The sequence below is a fragment of the Macaca fascicularis genome, chromosome 1, assembly GCF_037993035.2.
Source record: "Macaca fascicularis isolate 582-1 chromosome 1, T2T-MFA8v1.1".
Taxonomy (NCBI): Eukaryota; Metazoa; Chordata; class Mammalia; order Primates; family Cercopithecidae; genus Macaca; species Macaca fascicularis.
Genome location: NC_088375.1, coordinates 9,597,308 through 9,614,296, shown reverse-complemented (window position 1 = coordinate 9,614,296; position 16,989 = coordinate 9,597,308). Strand labels below are relative to the sequence as shown.

Sequence of the window (16,989 nt, the reverse complement as noted above, 5' to 3'; positions counted from 1 at the left end):
AGAAAGGCACCCCAAATAAGAAGATGTTGCCTACTCACAGAAAACAGAAGGAGCAAAGTAAAGTATGGAGCGTAGGAGAGAACTGAGTATCTGGCAGCCACTTCCTATAGCTGTAATAATTTTGGTTGGAGATTAGTATTAGAAGAGGAGGGAGAGAAAGCAAGCTAGGCAGTTAGGAAATCTCACGTACCTCCCATGAGACAGGCAGTATTCTAGACATCTTGTGCATATTTTGTCTTACGACTCTCAGAACAACTGTATTTTAGAGGTGGTGCCAGTGAGACTTCGAATATGAGGCCGGCTGTCCAAGGTCCTGTAGCAAGAATATATCAGAATTGGTGTTTAGAGCCAAGTCTTCCAGCTCAAAACCCACCTTCTCTTCACCTCTAAGATGCAATGGGGAAACCATTTAGGGATCTTCTCATTTATTTGGGCTTAACTAACTTCTCTGCTGGAAGATAAATCTTTGGGATTTTGTTCTCTGTTGTCTCAAAAACAGACATTCTACAAAATGTATTTTACTTTCCTTTGATGTTTTTCAAAAAGAAATGCCACCTCTCCGTGGAAGGATTATGTATGTAGCGGATTCTTCTCTATAACCTTCATGCTTTCTTCATTTTACATTTTTACCATTTATGCATCTTTGCTGTGCTCCACTCTTTGCCCTTACATGGGGGCAAATGGAGGATCTTTTAACTTTTTTAGAGTTCTTCTGTTTGCTGTTATCATGACCTTTCTTAGGCCTTCAGCAAGAAGACTGGTTGTCTCAGTTATCTGTCATTCTGAAGATTGGCACCTTTAGGGAGGGAGTCAGAGCTCTGGAGATTTCCTTGAAGAGAATGCCATTCTGGCACGTTGCAGAATGACACTATCCCGGTGGCCAGCTTTCTCCATCCATCCTCATTGCCCCAGCTTGTGCACCTGACATGAAGTGTGGCTGAGTCTGACCTCATTTCTTGTGCTTCCTACAGGGAAAATCCTGCTGTCCCCAAAGAAATACCCTGCCCTACTCAAGGCGGTTATTTAATTGCCCCTGAGGCTCGTGATCTTCTGTAGGGCCAGGGGTTCGCAGCGTCTGCGTCCAATCTGCCCTAAAGCACCCCTCTTCCTGTCATATAATCTCCTCCAAATCAAGCATGAACAATTCTCTAGACCAGAAATCAGCAACCGATTTTTCTTCTTCTTCTTTTTTTTTTTTTTTTTTTTTTTTTTTTTGAGACAGAGTCTTGCTGGGTCGCCCAGGCTGGAGTGCAGCGGTGCAATCTCGGCTCACTGCAAGCTCCGCCTCCCGGGTTCACACCATTCTCCTGCATCAGCCTTCCGAGTAGCTGGGACTACAGGCGCCCGCCACCACGCCCGGCTAATTTTTTTGTATTTTTGGTAGAGACGGGATTTCACCATGTTAGCCAGGATGGTCTCGATCTCCTGACCTCGTGATCCGCCCGCCTCGGCCTCCCAAAGTGCCGGGATTACAGGCGTGAGCTACCGCGCCCGGCCCAGCAACCGATTTTTATAAGGGGTCAGATAGTACATATTTTAGGCTTTGTGGGTCATACTGTTTCTGTTACAACTACTCAACTCTGCCATGGTAACGTGAAAGCAGCCAGAGACAATATGTAAATGAATGGCTGTGGCTGTGTTCCAATAAAACTTTATTTATAGACTCTGATATTTGAATTTCAAATAATTCGCACAATTCTTTTAGTTTGTTCCAAACATTTAAAAATGTCAAAACCATTCTTAGCTCACAGGCTACACAAAAACTGGCAGCAGGGTTGCAGTTTGCCCACTCTTGCTCTGGGGAGATTGCTGTGGTGCTGCTTTTTCTGCAGAGTAAATTGGGATCTGACCACTAGAGTCTCCAAGCTGGCTGTTTTTCTGTAGCATCTCCAATCCAGAGCAGCTTTTCCTAGCTCCTAGTAATCATGCAGTTTCTGCCTATAGACTTCGACTTCAGTTTTCTCCTATATTCGTGCTGTCCTTCCCTCTGTGATCGAGGAAGGTGCGTAGGTGTAAGTCCTGTTAGGAAGCCGATACCTAATCTACAGGTAAAACATGGATTTTTTTTCTTTCTGGAAAATGTCTTTATTATTTAACCTTTTTCTATTTTTGAGAAATAGAATTCGATCTCTAAATGAATTAAATTAAACTGCTAACTAGTGTGTGATTTTTGGAATGAATATATTTGAACTTCATTCAAATGATATTTCAGATTATTCTTTTTCTTCTTGAGATTGTATTGCAAACAGAAAGATAACTTTGGCAAGTAAATTAAAGGATTGACAAAACAAAAGTGTGAATTAAGGCAAAAAATAGATGCCAATGCCTACTTTTGTTGTTGCTGTTCATTCATTCATTTACTCAGCACATATTTGTATGTGCCAGGCACTATATTTCAAAGTGAGATCTCACTTTATATCTATCTTGACATACAAAGATGAGTAGAATACTATGCTTGCATTTTAGAGAACTACATGAGAGACAGAGAACCAGTGAGATGTATCTTTATATATCAACTCAATAGCTGTTGGTCACATTGTAGGACGCATAGGGCACAACCAATCATTGAAAGAAGGGTTGCTCTGCATGGTCCACGTGATATGGTAAAGCAGCATGTTCTATAGAGGGCAGAGTCCTGGGCCAGTTGCCTTACTCCCCTGAGTCTTTAAATCTGTAAAACGAGACGACTACATTGCAGATTTGTGGTGAAGACTAAATGGAAGTTCATATGCATGCATAGGGTAATGCTCAACACATAGGCCTTAAAAAATTCACATCACGGGATAAGTTTGGTTTTCTTATTGATAAGCATATGGCTTTCTAGAAATGTTACATTGAGTTACTAGTAAATTTACTTCTGAATCAGAGATATTTACTGACTATGTGGTATGTTCGCATGGCTATACTTCACATTGTGTGCAAAACGGAGGTATTACCTGTTCTCACTTATAAGTAGGAGCCAGCCTATGGGTATACAAAGGCATCCGAGTGATAATAACGGACATTAGAGATTCAGAGGGTGGGAGGAGGGTAAGGGATTAAAAACTACCTATTGGGTACAATGTACACTACTTAGGTGATGGATGCACTAAAATCCTAGACTTCACCACTGTGCAATTCACCTGTGTAACCAAAAACCATTTGTATTCTTAAAGCTAATGAAATAAAAACAACAACAACAGAGGTATGTAGGATAAGGTCTTTCTGTTGGGTTGCTTATCAAACATCTTTTTATTTTTATTATTATTATTATACTACAGATTAGAAAGATAATCTTATGCAAACCATATGAGATCATACTTATTGACCGATTTTGTCATCTTTTTGTGTCTGTTTAGATATGAACAGTAATGGCACATATTTTGGTTGTGAGTCACTCAGTGGACTGTGGATTGAATGAACTGTATCCATCCCCATCATGATGTACAACACCAGTCTCTTCACTAGTAGGTATTTTTAAACTAATATCATGTACACAGTTATATGTTGAGATTTTCAACAGAGTACCTATTTTTATAATGAAAAATGTGCAAAACACATGTATTTGTGTTGCTGGTATGAAATATGGCTAGATCTAGTCTATTTCTGTATCAACCAATTGTAAAATGAAGGAGCATGCTGAGCTGTATCTATTAGGTGTAAGTATACAAATATGATAATTATATATACCTGTATAGGCAGAATTTAGAACTGTAGAATCTTCCCTCTTTTTTAATTGAATTAAAAAACATCACTGGACAGTTTCAATATCTTCTGGTTAATATTATATAGATCTGGTGCCAATGTAAGCTTAAACTTTTTACCTAGTTTATACTTTGAAGCAGTTTAATTTTATTATACAGGGTATTTGATGTGCTTCCACTTACCGATGCACCATACTAACAGTTGGTGTATGATATTTATGCTGTTATGGAAAGAAAGTTAAACTCAGTCAGAAGATGTTAATTTTATTTCGTCTCCAGCATTTCTCCTCATACTAGTCCCCTAAACTCTCGGCCTCAGTTTCATTTGAAAAATGATAGGAATCGCTTCTGCTTTACCTACTTCATAAGATTTCCTTTGAAGGTCCAAAGAGGTAACGGATGTGAAATTATTAGCTAACGCTCAAACTCTGTAAAAATAAATGGTGTTATCTGTGGTCAACTAACATCACAAGTAGGAAGCTGGAAAAAATTGTGACCATAATTGTCTCTTCAAATTGATTAACGCAGTCTACTATTTTATATGTTACTTACCTAAGAGATAAATGATAAAATCCGAATTAATTCTAATTTATGACCCAAATTCATTTTGTATATTTGAGAAAATTATGTTTAAATGATATATGAGGAAACATGTTTCTCACACACCCATGCACACAGCAATCCCCACCAACCATAAGGAATTTCTGCTGCTGCTTCCCTCCAGCGTGTTTACTCTTATTCGATTTTATCTATGAGGTCTTTACACATGAAGGAGAAAGATATATTAGATATTTCTTACGTGTACTTTAGTTTCAAGATACTAAGGAAACAATGGAGGAATTTGGTGAGATTGTAAATATTATTTAAATATAATATTTAAAACATTTGTTAACTGAAATCTTTTTAACATCTTCTATGGCCATTCTCTTTAGCTAGGAGAATACAGCTAGCCTGTTTAAAATGAACAACTGAAAATGTAATCTTAACAAATATATTCAGTAATATTGAGAAAGACTTTTCCACTAAATTTAAACAAGTTATATAACCAGGCTTATGCAATGAAACTGGTTTGCAAATTCTAATTCCTGAAATTAGATATGATTTTCACTAGAAGGGCAGTGGTCTGTTACATGAATAAAAGTTTTGCATATAATGAAACAAAAATCTTAACAGGTGACATATTCACTAGCTAATATTGTAGCGTAGTGCTGAAGTATGCAGGATCTATAGTCAGACTGCCTGAGGTTGCAACCCAGTTCCACCATTTTGTAGCTTTGCAAAGTTGGACAAGTCATTTAATTTCTCTGCGCTTTAGTTTGCACATTTATAGAATGAGACTGATAAAAAGAGATCTATCTGATTGCATAGGCTTGTTGTATGGATTACATGAGTTAATATGGGCAAGTGTTTGGGAGCAGTGTGAGACTTACTAAGTTATCAGTCAGTTCCCTGGGGAGTGTGGGATTATCCTGATGAGCACAGATTTTAGAATCAGAAAGCCCTGGGTCAAAAGTCATTTATTAATTGTGAAGTTTTCAAAAGCCTCAATTTCTGAGAAATAAAATGGTAATGATTATGATATACTCCATACTGCCTTTGTTCAGATGGCTTAACACAGTATCCACACAAGGAATGGTAGCTATCACCTTTGTCAGACATTGTAAAGATATCATCACAAATCATTATATAGTATGATTTTAAAATAATGTAAATCAGAGAACTTCTGAATTTGAAAATGTCCTTGCCATGTGTTATATTTAAAGGACTTTTGTAAATGTGCTCAATTATAGGATTTATTTTGTTAGATTCAGAATTTCTAAAAAGATTAACAAATATTTAAATCAAACAACAAAATGCAAACATAGCTTGAATATGGAATACTGAAATGACCAAAAAAAAAAATGGCTTTATTAGGCCGATCAAGGAATATCAAATGAATGTTCAATTTATTTTGAATTTTGGACTGTCACCATGTTTAAAATGACTTTTTTTTTTTGCAGGAGAGAAAGAGGGCAAAAAAGAAAGGAGGTATAAATGTAGAAAATGTTTCACAAAGCAATGGGGAGTAAGGGCTTGAACTTTCACTTTCATAATCATGAGTTCTATATCAGACGTACACTTGTTTTTATTATGAATCAACTTAAGATATTGTCCTTTGAGCTTACATTGGACAAAATTCAGTGGTTTTAGTGGGTGACATTTTCCAAATGAGTCATAGTTTGTTCCCAAGGTGGAAAGTACTGATAACTTGAGGCAGTATTTAGAGTCAAGAGCATGAGCCCATGTTTTGTGTCCATCTCTCTAGTTGAGCCAGTTGCTGGGCTGACGTGTATCACTCAGACCAGAAAGCCAAGTGTTGTTCCCTCGCGTCCTCCTTATAAACCATCTAAAACAATGACAGCGTTTGGTTTGTCCAACTCTGTCCATCTCTGTACCCAGAAAATCTTTCACATGTAAATTTCATCTGACTTACCTGACTTGCTTATAATTCAGATTAAAATGTTATCTGGGATTGCTTTGCACACACCCATTTATTCTTCTTATTTATTTTTGCAGTAACTTCTTCAGCCTTTATAGAGTTTTCCTCTGATGAGGACAGTAGTGGTTTGGAGGAAGCTTTGGGGCATAAAGGCTTTGGGGGTGCATTTCTTGGTAAGAACCTACATACTATGGACATGGGTACAGGCCTGGTTGCTGTGTTGCTGTCCCTCCATGAGGGCCTGGGTGAGAGATGCTCATGGCGCTGATGTGATGCTGGCCTGCTCTCCCAAGGCCTGAAGCATGCCATACTTCTAGCCCTTCAGTGTGGCCAACATGCACATTAAGAAGTCTCATATTAGGATTTAGAATGTAATAAAATGAAAAAAGCAAGGTTATGCAGTTGGAATGCTGGCACTGCTGTATTATTAGTCCATTTTCTGTTAGTCCATTTGCTGCTGATAAAGACATACCTGAGACCGGGCAATTTGCAAAATAAAGAGGTTTAATGAACTTACAGTTCTATGTGGCTGGGGAGGCCTCACAATCATGGTGGAAAGCAAGGAGGAGCAAGTCACATCTTACATGGATGGCAGCAGGCACAGAGAGAGCTTGTGCAGGGGAACTCCCCCTTATAGATCCATTAGATCTCTTGAGACTTATTCACTACCATGAGAACAGCATGGGAAAGACCTGCCCCAACGATTCAGTTACTTCCCAACAGGTCCCTCACACAACATGTGGGAATTCAAGGTGAGATTTGGGTGGGGACACAGTCAAACCATATCACCTACTAAACAGACATATTTTTGTGGATTTCTACTTATCTTTGTGGTTTTATGGTCATTATATATATTTGTGATGTTTACCTTAACATCACAAGTTAAATTATGTATGTCTTTAGAAGTCTTCTTCTGGCTGGGTGCAGTCACCTGTAATCCCAGCACTTTGGGAGGCTGAGATGGGCAGATCGTTTAAAGTCAGAAGTTTGAGACCTGCCTGACCAACATGGTGAAAACCCATCTCTACTAAAAAAAAAAAAAAAAAATTCACCAGGTGTGGTGGCACACACCTGTAATTCCAGCTGCCCAGGAGGCTGAGGCATGAGAATCGCTGGAGCCTAGGGGGTGGAGGTTGCAGCGAGTTGAGATCACACCACTGCGCTCCAGCCTAGGCAACAGAGAGAGACTCCACCTCTAAAAAAAAAAAAAAAAAAAAAAAAAAAAAAAAAAAAAAAAAAAAGAATCCAGTATCTGTCTGATACTACTTAAATGCAGACTATGGAGTAGACATGGGATGTTCAGACCTGAAGTATAATTTGGAGATACGAAATAGATGAAACCTTTACTACAGTGGGATTCTGAGAATAGCCCCTAACTTTACACATGGCATAATCATGGTGAAGGGAAGCGTATAAGCCTAGGAATGGAGGTTTTTCCAGCAGGCTGTATTGTGGGTCAAGCAGAAGGTGAGTCCTTTAAGAAGAGAGCCTGCTCAATGGTGACTGGAAGTGGAATCAATGAGCTGTGAATTTCCCAGAGAGGTTTAGTGACTCTCTCGGATGTGTTGGCTACCAATGTCCTCTCCTTCCTTGCTGACCAAGCCCCACCTAGTAGCACCAAGCCTTACCTGCATGCCATGATCCCATGAGCCTCCTTGTGCTTAGACGTACAGTCCATTAAGCAAACTCATGTTCTTCCTTTCAGACTCAGTTTACAGGCACTGTCATCTGTGAAAACTTCCTTGATCTTCCCCTTAAAATTCACTGTTTCTTTTTCTGCTCTTCTGTACTGTGTGCATGCCTGTGTTATAAATCACGCTCGCTTCTTTTGCAATGATTTGTTGATATAAAAACTATCTCACTATGGTGTTAGCTAGTTGAGGGCAGTTCCTGTCTTGTTCATTCTTGTTTTTCCTGGGTCCAGAACTCAACCAATAGTTACCGATAAAATTAGTGATTCAAATGGTTGATGATACATTTTGTCCTTAGATTGCACAAGAAATAATTGCATTTGGCATGTTACAAAGATTTCCATGAAATGTCTTTCAATATGGATGTTATCTTAAAATGTTATTAATATAAATCTGTAAAAAGTATGACCAGAAAAAAATGAAAAGTGGCAAATTTTATCTTACCATGATGTTTACATCATTGTAAATATTTTTATCAAAAGATATTAGGAATTTTGAAAATGTATATCTGACTCTACTACCTACCTTCTTAATTTATCATTAAGCTTTATTGATTGATTGATTGATTGTGTCCCTGGGTGGGCTGGAAAATTTGATTTTTAGAGCAGCATTTCAACAATGATGAGAAATATTCTGACCTCATGTTAACTGAAGGTGGAGTGACTGCCCTAATATGAGTTAGTGAGAAAAATATTTTTAAAATAGTTAAGGTTTTCTTTTATTATAATAACTGTCATATTTCTTTTGATTGCTTTTGTTCAACACTCCAGGCTTGAATATATCACTGTTTTTAAATTATACATATTAAAGCATATTTACATAAATATAAAGCACAGACATGCTATATAATTTATATATATAATTCATATGTCCAAGGAAGTCCCCGACCATTAATCATTTGGGAAAGGTGGAAAATGTATATGTGTTATCATTCTTTTTTTTTTTTTGAGAGGGAGTTTCAGTTTTGCTCTTGTTGCCCAGGCTGGAGTGCAATGGTGTGATCTTGGCTCACTGCAACTTCCGCTTCCCAGGTTCAAGCGATTCTCCTGCCTCAGCCTCCTGAGTAGCTGGGATTACAGCCATGCACCACCATGCCTGGCTAATTTTGTATTTTTATTAGAGGTAGGGTTTCTCCATGTTGGTCAGGCTAGTCTCGAACTCCCGACCTCGGGTAATCCACCCGCCTCAGCCTCTCAAAGTGCTGGGATTACAGGTGTGAGCCACTGCACCTGACCTGTGTTATTATTCTTGTAGATTTAAGCTATTTGTTTAAAAATAGAGTGAAAAATAACTGAACCAAAAGAAAGTCCTCTGTCAATAAATGAGTAGGTATACATCACTCAGAGAAGGACTTAAAATTGTTTAATTCAACTGTTTCTTCTTGAATTGTACGATTTTAACTGAAATTCTATCATACAATTTTAACGTGAAAGATCATTAAGTCCACTAAAACAGTGTTTTAACACATGACACCCATCTTTGTTGCTTGCTGTAGACCAATCATATACAGTGAAGTCAACATGAGCTAATGAGATAGAGTAGCACAAATTATGTCAAGCCACTCGGATTTCACAGATGGCTGTAGATAGGTAACTGTAAAGTACTGGGCTAATAAAGATAATTTTTAAGAGAAGAAAATAGGTGATAGGTTACTCCAGTTGCCAGCACATAAACTATTGTAGATTAACATGCATCAAGCAAAAAGGGGTAATGTTTGAATGAACCATATATACCATATCAAGAGTATTCATCCAGTTGTGTAACCAGAAATATAATGGAATAATGTAGGTATTATCACATTATTAAAGCTTTGATATGCTCAAGTAACTGGCAATACTGCAATAATAATTACTGTTGAATGAAAATGGTTATTTCTTTCTATGTATGTATTTAATATGTGATATATATTTATTATATTATGATATATATCATCTGTTTCTCCTGTGTGTAGATATGTGTCATATATTATATGTGTAGATTATATGTGTCATATATGTATAGATGATATGTATCATATTTTATATGATATATATTATTTATATATTTTTATATATCATTTGAATATGTCATATATAAAAACATATATAAAAAGATATATAAATTTATATATCTATTTATACATATATATATATAAACGATAGGCTCACTGCAGCCTCAACCTTTTGGGCACAAGTAATCTTTTCACCCCAGTCTCCCAAGTAGCTGGGACTACAGGCTCATGCTCTACACCTGACCAATATTATTATTATTATTATTATTATTATTATTATTATTATTGTAGAGACAGGGTTTCACTTAATTGCCCAGGCTGGTCTCCATCTCTTGGGCTCAAGTGATCCTTCCTTCCTGGCATCCCAAGGTTTTGGGATTGCAGGTGTGAGCCACCACACCCAGCCTGGAAGAAATATTTTTTATTGTTTCAAAAGCTAACACCTGACAAAATACCTGCTTGTTTCCTGATACCTTTATAAGTCTCTATTTTATGCATTTGAGGATGAACATTTCTTACTATTTTCTAACTTTCTTTTTAACGAAAAGACTTACAATTTTATGTTGAAATTGATCATAACAATAATGACTACCATACACTCAGCTGGTAACTTTCAGGGAGTTCCTAGCCACGTTGTCTCTTAATCTTCACAAGTCTTCAAGGACTCCATTATCATCTTCCGCGTACAAATGAGGAGGCATGTACTGTGCTGTGTACGCTACTGATTGGCATATGTATATAACCTAAATTTGTAAGACTGATTTCCAAAGACTTTGTAAGGAAGTCAGCCTCTCCACTATAGGACAGACACGTAAATACGGAGGCATATAATATTTTCATATGGGGAAATAGGGAACTAATTTTATTTTTGAAAATAAAATTAATTTAGAAAATATGCTTCAGGTTAACCCTTGCTAATTTAATATTCTGGAGAGTAAATAGCTTCTAAACTCATAATTAAAGATTTCCCCTACTATGCTTCCATGGGAACCAATGTGCATACAAATGAGAATCTATATCTATTTGGAGACACATTCTCAGTTAGGATACAAGCAGGAGGCTTTCAGGAGAATGCATTACCCATTTTTAAGATTGAAAATTTTATTCATAAAAATCAAATAATATCATTTAACCTGTTTTCTTATGTCTTGTTTCTTTCACTTGAATGATGGATGTAAATACCGTGAAATCAATGGACATGTCCTATAATTGATTGATTTCCTACAGTGGGGACTAGGATTCTTGGTCTCAACAAGTGTCTCTTCTATCCCATCCCACTCCCATCAAAATGCTTTCACATGAACTGTCTCTTTTCAGTTCAATTAGTTGAAAATAATTTTGCTGATTTATCTCATATTTTGCTTCTTTCTATGATAGAGATATAATTACCGGTGTTCCTTTAGATATCCCCTCAGCTGTGTTATTTATCCCAAAAAGGAAAATTTAAATGTAGGAGCAAACAAGCCTAGGAAACAGAACTACTTTTGAAGTAGTGGTTTTAACATCTGTTTTGTGAAGCAGAGTCTCGCTCTGTCACCCAGGCTATAGTGCAGTGGCACGGTCTTGGCTCACTACAACCTCAGCCTTTCAGGTTTGAGTGAACTCTCATTCCTCAGCCCCTTGAAGAGCTGAGATTACAGGCATGTGCCACTACACCTGGCTAATTTTTTTTTTTTCTTTTTTTTTTTTTTTTTTGAGACGGAGTCTCGCTCTGTCGCCCAGGCTGGAGTGCAGTGGCACAATCTCGGCCCACTGCAAGCTCCGCCTCCCGGGTTCACGCCATTCTCCTGCCTCAGCCTCCCGAGTAGCTGGGACTACAGGCGCCGCCACCACGCCCGGCTAATTTTTTCGATTTTTAGTAGAGACGGGGTTTCACAATGGTCTCGATCTCCTGACCTTGTGATCCGCCCGCCTCGGCCTCCCAAAGTGCTGGGATTACAGGCGTGAGCCACTGTGCCCGGCCAAACTATAATTTTTTTATTTGTAGTAGAGACAGATTTTACCATGTTGGCCAGTCTGGTCTCGAACTCCTGGCCTCAAGTGATCCTCCCACCTTTGCCTCCCAAAATACTGGGATAACATCGGTTTTTTTAATAAAGAAGATAATTATGATATTGTGAAGTCATTTGAAATTTGAAGGGATTAAATTATTTGAAAAGAAAGTCATGTTGTAAATGACTTTAAATATTTGAAGCCAGAGAATTCAGGTATTCTATTTATTCATTCAGCAAATATTTAGTGACCTCCTATAGTATAGCATACCCTGGGACTACAAACTATAGACAAAATGCCTGTCCTTACGGAATTTACATTTCTAGGTAGCTGTTAGAGATGGGTAGGGACAGGATGTGTGGAAAGGAACAGAATGTGTGTGTGTGAGTGTGTGTGTGTGAATGTGTGTGTGTGTGGGCGCGCGCACGTGCGCTCAGGCATGAAGAAAAAGTGATCGTTAAATATATGTATACACAAAAAGTAATAAATTTATTTTAAATGAAAGCAACTCCTTTTTATAGCAAAATTGCATTCAACTTTTCTAAAGCATAGTTTGAGTTTACAAAATTTGACGTTTTTACTCACAAAAATGTCATATTTTGATCATTACTAAAAACAAAATTTTTGATAAAATATCTGTTGTGCTTTTAAAATGGTTCATATATTTCTTTCTTTTTCTTTTCTTTTTTTTTTTTTTTTTTTTTTTTTGAGATGGAGTCTCACTCTGTTGCCCAGGCTGGAGTGCAGTGGTGTAATATTGATTTACTGCAACCTCTGCCTCCCAGGTTCAAGCAATTCTCCTGCCTCAGTCTCCCAAGTAGCTGGAATTACAGGTGCACACCACCTCACCCAGCTAATTTTTGTATTTTTATTAGAGACGGGGTTTCACCATATTGGCCAAGCTGGTCTCGAACTCCTGACCTCATGATCCACCCACCGTGGCCTCCCAAAGTGCTGGTATTACAGGCATGAGCCACCGTGCCCAGCCCTGGTTCATGTATTTCTAATCATTTTTTAACTCTTTCTAAAATACTTGTAGATGTGAGTAGAATTTAAAGGAAAATTTCTCAAGACTATTTTCATCAGATTGTACTGAAGAGTGGTTATGAGGGATGATGGGGGGCAGAAAATGTGAGCACTCTGAGACCTAAAGGGGAAAAAATTGTTACCCTTTCACCAAAGGAAGAAAAGCAACTCCCAGTTTTTTGGTTCTTCGATTAAAGTTTATGTCTTCTCTGTGCTGAAACATGGAGTCACTTGGAAGTGTTGAGCTTTTATTATTTAATCGCAAGGAAGTTTGGTTGTGGAACTAGAGTAATTGATTCATAAACATTACTGTATTACAGATAATATGGAATGTGCACTTGAGAGCTTGTGACAAAGTGAGGTGGAAGGTGGGACTCTGCTTCAGAGGCAGGGCTCGGACACCAGAACAATGAGGACTTGCTAAAACAGGAATGGGGCAGAAGCCGCTTTCCATTAAGGCATGCCTACCAGTGTGCTGTGTCAGTTTACTGTTGCCACGGCAACAGTTACCGCCTCTTTCCACGGCAATAGTTACCGCCTCTTTCCACAGCCATGACTGGCAACCCAGAGGTTACTGTCCATTTCCTAGGAATTTGTGCACAAACTGCCCCTTAATCTGCATGCAATTAAAAGTAGGTATAAATATGATTGAAGAACAGACCTGAACTGCTACTCTATGTCTATGGGGTAGTCCTACTCTGCAGTCACAAAGCTGTAATGCTGCCTCGTCAATAAAGCTCTTTTCCTCTACCCTACCACCAGCTTGCCCTTGAATTCTTTCCTGGGTGAAGCCAAAAACCCTCATGTGCTAAGCCCCAATTTGGAACTCACCTGTCCTGCATCAAAAGGAACAATTCAAACATTGGAAAAACTGTCAGTCATGCACTGTGCTGAGACAGTTTTCCAACTAGAAAGTAAATCAATTGTTTTTAGTGATTTTTGGAGGCAATATAGTGATCTCTTCATTAAGCTCAGCCAGTAAATAGGTATCAAATTCTGTTTACTACATTGCAGTGATAGACAAAATAGTCAATTCCTGCTGGAGGAAATGAGAAACATTAACTATGCATGTACCTTTAAAAATATTTCCTTTTCTTTCCATGAAATGCAGATTCATGTTTGAAAACTTTTTACTGTTAGGTTCTCTGAATACATGATTTTGGTGGCTCTCCCAAATCAAGATTATTCAATTTTCATGCCCTTGATGTAAAAATCAATGCTTAATATACATATGAGGCACAAAAGATTTTTTGAGTCATTCCTGACAATTTATTTCTCATTTTAGTTTTTTTTTTAAATATAGATTCCAAAAATAATATAGTCAAATGATAATGTCTCATGGTTTTTTGACAATGGGACAATGCAGTGTTGAGGTAGAGAAACACACATAGTGTCTCAAGGTTAATTTGCCCCTTTTTCCCACTACTTCACATGGAAAGCAAAAATAAAAAGATGTTTGCCAAAGTGAAAATTGTTGACAAGAATTGTTGGGTTTCTACCCTAAGTACTAACAACCTACAAAATGTAGCACACTAAAAATAGAGTAATTAAAGCTCCAGTTCAATTCTGATTCTCCTAATACTAAGCCTGTTGAAATACATTAAACAGATGATTGTAATGACAGGGGCCTCCTCAAGTTAGGAATACATCCACAGCTTCCACATAGAGGAGGCACATAAAATAAGTTGCAAGACAGAAATGGTAAAAATGTATGACAAGAAGAAACCACTATTTATAAAGCGTTCCAATTGTGAGTTCATTTCAGCTTTATTATTATCTCTCCCTAGGAGAATCACACAAAGCAGCATACATAGAAGAAAGCAAATGTATGTTAGTTGAATGGGATAGAATTGAATTGAATGATGCTTCCACGTATTTATTTTGGGGGACATTAGTTACAAGCTTAGAGTAAATAAAAGATTTTTTTATTTTTTATTTTAAGCAGTAACTGGATCTTGGACTTTCATCTCATTCTTCCATTCATGCATGGGGCTAAGAGACCCTCCCGGGCTCTGCTGAGAAGTGTAAAAGCTACTTAAGTAGGCCAGAGAGTTACCTTCTTTGGCTCTGATTCTGTTTGCATGTGAATTTGATCAAGGCAACGCGAATGCATTGCTCCTGACACCTCTACTTCTGTGCTCAGCTGGATGCTGAGTAAAACTAATCTTCACATCTGAGTTCTCTGTCCGTGTTGTTGAAACCTCCTTTAAAATATCTTCTTTGCCTTGCCATGACTACTACGTGGCTCTGAGGTTTTCTACTTCAACTATGGCAATAAATATTTTAATGGTCTCTCTGATCATCGTTACTCCCTTCTGGTAATCATTCCCCTTGACACTGGGGACTACTCGAACACACCTCTGAGTATATTTTATTCTCTGTGTAAATGTCTCTCCCTTTGCCTCAAGATTAAAATACAGACACTTATTTTATTTTATTTATTTTAAAGTTTTAGAGTACATGTGCAGGATGTGCAGGTTTGTGTTACGTAGGTAAATGTGTGCCATGGTGCTTCGCTGCACCTGTCAACCAATCACCTAGGTATTAAGCCTGGCATGCATTAGTACTTTTCTCTATTGTTCTCCCCCACCACTTCACCCTTCCCCAACAGGACCCAATGCCTGGTGTTCCCCTCCCTGTGTCCACATGTTCTCATTGTTCAGCTCCCACTTATAAGTGAGAACACGTAGTGTTGGTTTTCTGCTCCTGAATTAGTTTGCTGAGGATAATGGCTTCCAGCTTCATCATGTCCATGTAAAGGACAGGATTTTGTTCCTTGTTAGGGCTGCATAGTATTCCATGGTGTATATGTACCACATTTTCTTTATCCAGTCTATAATTGATGAGTATTTGGGCTGATTCCATGTCTTTGCTGTTGTGAATAGTGCTGCAAATAACATACATGTGCATGTATCTTTATAATAGAATGATTTATATTCCTTTGGGTTATATACCCAGTAATGGGATTGCTGAATCAAATGGTATTTCCGGTTCTTAATCTTTGAGGAATCACCAGATGTCTTCCACAATGGTTTAACTATTTACATTCCCACCAACAGTGTAAAAGCATTCCTATTTCTCTGCAACCTCACAAGTGTCTCTTGTTTCTTGACTTTTTAATAATTGTCATTCTGACTGGCATAGAATGGTATCTCATTGTGGTTTTGATTTGCATTTCTCTAATGATCAGTGATGTTGAGTTTTTTTCATATGTTTGTTGGCTGCATGTATGTCTTCTTTTGAGAAGTATCTGTTCATGTCCTTTGTCCACTTTTTAATGGGATTGTTTTTTGTAAGTTTGCTTATGTTCCTTGTAGATTCTGGATATTAGACTTTTGTCAGATGGATAGATTGCAAAAAGTCCACACACATTCTGAATGGGAATAAAAAGCCTTACAATGTCTGATTTCAAGAAATTCTCCAAACTCATATCCAGCGACACTCTTGTATGCAGCTAACGTACACCTTGTGTTTAAAATTCTCGCCTTTCAGCTTAACCTTGACCATATAAAACACATTTTCCCTAGTTGCTTCATTTCAGTCAAGAATATTTAATTGAATGCCAACAACTGACAGCTGGAACCTGGGCAGCATCCTCCACAGGCAAACGTTCTAAGCTCTTTTGTGTTACTGGACTGGCCCATGTTCTCTTTTCCTAGAATGCCTTTCCCTCTGTGCCTGGAAACTGTCTACTCATCCTTTAATATACAGGTCAAAAGTTTTTACCTTATGTAAGAATTATGAGTCACCTGAGTCAGCTTCTTGCTTTATTTACTAAATATTCAGCAAATAAAACTGAAATTATTCACTGTATGTTTATTCTCCTGCCCCTAACTGGTCTTCGAGCTCCTCTTGCATATGTATTGCTGATTTTCCTTTGTTACCCTAGAAAGAATCGTTCACAGGGAAGGGCACCTGGAGGATACTCCATAAATATGGACTGAGTGAATTCTTGTGCCCAGAAACATCTAGGGTATCTGCCAATCCTTTTCCACCAATATGCCCTTCCTTAACCACTGACATAAGCTTTTGCTAGACTTGTAATAAGTATAACGCAAATGTTTTGCACAACAGCCATCTCTTATCACTTTCCCTTTCACTTCCTTTCTGCAAGTCTATGAGTCTTAC

General features: G+C 37.9%; 1 protein-coding gene across 13 annotated transcripts in view; it reads left to right on the top strand.

The window, feature by feature from the left end:
- Window positions 1-16,989, top strand: part of CHRM3 (cholinergic receptor muscarinic 3) — a 516,344-nt gene that overhangs the window by 158,219 nt on the left and 341,136 nt on the right. For 4 of the 13 annotated variants that reach the window (XM_045391295.3, XM_045391301.3, XM_005539686.5 and 1 more), the window contains exon 2: window positions 3,339-3,446. The exons of 5 other annotated variants lie outside the window; for them this stretch is intronic. The gene's annotated coding sequence lies outside the window, so the exon portion shown is untranslated. Of the gene's footprint in view, window positions 1-1,830; window positions 2,049-3,338; window positions 3,451-16,989 lie in introns of those variants that run through there. 4 more of the 13 variants (XM_005539690.5, XM_074025971.1, XM_045391281.3 and 1 more) reach the window with 2 other exon arrangements.